We start from the raw sequence: 4221 nt of genomic DNA on the forward strand, positions 1-4221 counted from the left end.
GACCCTGTTTACCAGCCGCTGAAAAGTGGCAGGGGCATTCTTGAGCCCAAAGGGCATCACGCGAAATTGGTAGTGTCCCTCAGGTGTAGAGAAGGCTGACCTTTCCTTCGCCTCCTCTGTAAGGGAAATCTGCCAGTACCCTGAAGTTAGGTCGAAGGTACTTAAGTATTGAGCAGCTCCCAGCCGGTCAATCAGCTCATCCGCCCGGGGGATAGGATGGGCATCAGTTTTGGTCACTGAGTTCAAGCCTCGGTAGTCCACACAGAATCTCAATTCAGGTGTGGTGCCTGGTGGGGCAGCCTTTGGTACCAAAACCACCGGGCTAGACCAAGGGCTTCCAGAAGGTTCAATCACTCCCAGTTCCAGCATCTTGGCGACTTCACTCTTGATGCTGGCCTTCACCTTGTCCGACAGCCGGTAGATTTTAGACTTCACAGGTGGGCTGTCTCCTGTGTCCACGTCATGGGTACACAGGTGGGTCCTACCCGGGACAAGGGAGAACAGAGAAGAAAATTGCCCCAGGACCTGGCGGCAATCATCCTGCTGTTCAGGAGTTAGGGATGGCGAGAGAATAACTCCCTCCACCGACCCATCCTTTTCTTGGGACGAGAGAAGATCAGGGAGAGGTTCGCTTTCTTCTTCCTCTGCTCCATCGGTTACCATCATCAAGACAACCGCGGGCCTCTCATGATGTGGCTTGAGGCGATTGGCATGCAGCACCCTGTGGGGCTGCCTTGGGGCTTTAAGGTCCACCAAGTAGGTGGACTTCCCCTTCTTCTCCAACACCTCAAAGGGGCCTGTCCAACGATCCTGGAGGGCATTTAGCTCTCCAGGTTCCATCACCCACACCTTCTGTCCAGGCTCCAGTTCCACTGGGTGAGCGTTGTGGTCATACCACTCTTTCATCACCGCTTGGCTGGCCTCCAAGTTGTCTGAAGCTTGCTTCCACAACTTAGCCATTTGGCTCCGGAAGGCCAGCATGTAGCTCACCACGTCCTGGGGAAGTTTTCTGGGAGTCCGTTCCCATCCATCCTTCACCAGGCTGAGAGGTCCCCGTACAGGGTGCCCATACAAAAGTTCGAAGGGGCTGAAGCCCACTCCCTTTTGTGGCACTTCCCTGTAAGAAAACAAGAGACAGGGTAGGAGGATGTCCCATTTCCTCCGCAGGCTCTCAGGTAGACTCCTGATCATACCTTTCAAGGTTTTGTTAAACCTTTCCACAAGACCATTGGTTTGTGGGTGATAAGGAGTGGTAAACCGATAGGTAACTCCACACTCCTTCCACATAGCCCGCATGTACGCTGAAAGGAAGTTAGTCCCCCTGTCGGACACAACCTCCTTGGGGAAACCCACTCGGGTAAAGATCCCCATCAGGGCCCTTGCCACCACAGGTGCAGTGATGGTCCTCAGAGGTATGGCCTCTGGGTACCGTGTGGCATGGTCCACCAAAACCAGTATGAACCGGTGACCAGCTGAAGTTGGTGGATCCAATGGCCCAACAATGTCGATGCCCACCCTCTCAAAGGGGGTGCTAACGACAGGTAGTGGTTCCAGGGGAGCTTTAAGCTTCACTCCTGTTTTCCCACTAGCTTGGCAGGACACACACGTCCGACAGTATGTGTCAGACGCCACTTTCATTCGAGGCCAATAGAAGTGGGGGACAAGCCGGGCAAAGGTCTTGTCCTGCCCTAGATGTCCTGCCAATGGTATCTCATGAGCCAATTCCAGTAGAAAGGCTCTAAAGCACTGAGGGACCACCAAGGCTCTGGCTGAACCGTGGCCAGGTGCCTTGGGCTCACTGTAGAGGAGTCCATCCTCCCAGTAAATCCGGTAGCTCCCTTCAATGTTTCCTGCTGCCTGGGCGTTGGCCTGTTGCCGCAGCCCCTCGAGAGTAGGACACTCTTTCTGAGCTTCACAGAATTCTTCCCTGGAAGGACCTCCCTCCACATGCCATTCAGTAGGGATGGGTAGGTTCTCCAGGGAAGCAACATTCTCCCCTGTGGACTCCAGATCCACCTCCGCAGGTGGTCCAGCTGTCTCACGAGGCGGAGATGTCGAGGCAGGGTCCTCCGGCCTCTTGTCCTTCTCCTCTCTGGCAGCTGGCTGGGCCATTGTTCCAGGCTCCAGCGTAAGCAACTTTTCCCTTCGGGCAGTTGCTGACCTTGTGCTGACACAAGTCCAGTCAGGGGGTCCCAGCATCGCAGAGTGAGTCTGGTACTCCACCCTCCTCCAAGCATTGTGCTCCATATCATTCCCTAACAGGCAGTCAACAGGCACGGCAGGGCTTACGGCAACTCGAAGTGGACCTGCAACCCCTCCCCACTCAAAGGGAACCTCAGCCACAGGGTAGTGGCCCAATCTGCCGTCAGCCATTACGGCGGGATGGAGTACATCTGGGATGACCTGCTCTGGAGACACCAGCTGACTCCTTACCATAGTCATGCTGGCTCCTGTGTCTCTCAGAGCCTCCCCTCTACGGCCATTGATGGTGACCCACTGCTCATACTTAATAGTATTAGAGGGCAGCTGGGTCTTGGGAACCATCTCCTTATCTCCCAGGGACACTAAAGTGACACCCGCCCGCTCCCCTCCATTAACCAAAGGCATCTCCTCCCCGAGCACTACACTAGTGATTCCCGGGGCTTTTCCTCCAGTGGGAGGGGGTGGTCTCTTTGGGCATCTCACATCTCCTTTATAGTGTCCCACACCACCACACTCAAAACAATGAACAACCCTTGGCTGCTGGCTTTGGCCAGGGGTAGGGTTGCGAGGGGGGTTACTCTTGGGGATGAATCCTCTGCCCCTTCCTTGCGAAGTATTTTGTGGCCCTTTAGAGAACTCCCTCTTAGTTTCCCCTCCCTCTTTCTTCTGGGGGGCGCCCTGTCCTTGCTTCTGGGAATTCCCTCCAGTCCCCTTAGTCGACACCCGGGTACTAACCCAGATGTCCGCCTCCTCAGCAAGCTTCCTGGGGCTGGTCAGCTTGCTGTCCACCAGATGCTGTCTAAGCTCAGGAAGACACTTCTCGAGTAGGTGTTCCTTGAGTATGAGGTCATATAGTCCCTCATAGTCCCCTACATCGCTGCCTCTTACCCAACCCTCCAGGGCCTTCCTGGCGTAGTCCAAGAAATCTACCCAGTTTTGTGTGCCCAGCTTGTAGCTGCCCCGGAACTTTTGTCTATATTTCTCAGGGGTCAACCCAAACTTCTTAAGCAGTGCTGATTTCATAGCCGGATAATAGGTCTGTTCACTCGTGTCAAGGGCCAATAAGGTGTCCCTGCCAGTGGGGGGCATGTATTTGTATAACCCACCTCCCCAGTGGACTTCCAGAATCCCATGGGCCCTCAGCGAGACCTCGTAGGCGGCTAACCATTTAGCAATGTCGTCGCTGGGTACATAACAAGCCATAATGTCTTTTGGTAGGTACGGTCTAGGTTCTCGGGGGTTGGTTTGGTTATCGCTGCCACCATTCTCTGCTTTGGGGGTACGTAAGTTTAGGGCTTGCAAATCCATCTCCTTGATGGTCCGCTCATGCTCCAACCTCTTTTCCTCCCTCACCATGTCCATCCTGGCTAGTTCTATTCTCATCCTCCTCTCCTCCCTCCTGTCTTCTAATTCGGCGTCGGTCAGGCCCCTCTCTGACACACTACTGCCCACTCTAGAAGGTGTTCTAGGACCTGTTACAAGGTTCTCCCCTCCCGCCTGGTACAGTGTTGCGGTCTCCAGGACAGTGTCCTTGTCACTCTCTTCAGGATCTACCTCCTCCCCGGAATGAGCCTCTACCCATGCCCGAATACTGGTCAGCAGCTCAACTTTTCTGGCGCCTTTCTTGAAAAACACCCCCTGCTGCTGACACCATTCCTTCAATTGGGTCACAGTATAATTTTCTAGCTCTTCCACATTTATCTCCATTTCTATTTGGAGTATAAACTGCTACACAGGAGAAATCCACAAAGTGACCTGAGGTCAACCTCCACCCACCGCCAGAAGTAAATTTAGAAAAATCAAAATGTAAATCAGGAGGGCCGCAAGGAGAAAACTCCTGGTGTAGGTTTAGTGTATTGCGTCGAATTACTAGTGAGTAGCTGCAACCAAGTCAGTATCCCACCGCTAGGCACCAATATGTTGGACCTGGGGTAGCCTGGCCTAGGGCAAGACTAACATACAGAGGCTCTGTGTGAAGGTTGCAGTCCACCCAAAAGTAAAGCTACGCAATAGCACACA

The sequence above is a fragment of the Lissotriton vulgaris genome, chromosome 1_1 (assembly GCF_964263255.1).
Source record: "Lissotriton vulgaris chromosome 1_1, aLisVul1.2, whole genome shotgun sequence".
Taxonomy (NCBI): domain Eukaryota; kingdom Metazoa; phylum Chordata; class Amphibia; order Caudata; family Salamandridae; genus Lissotriton; species Lissotriton vulgaris.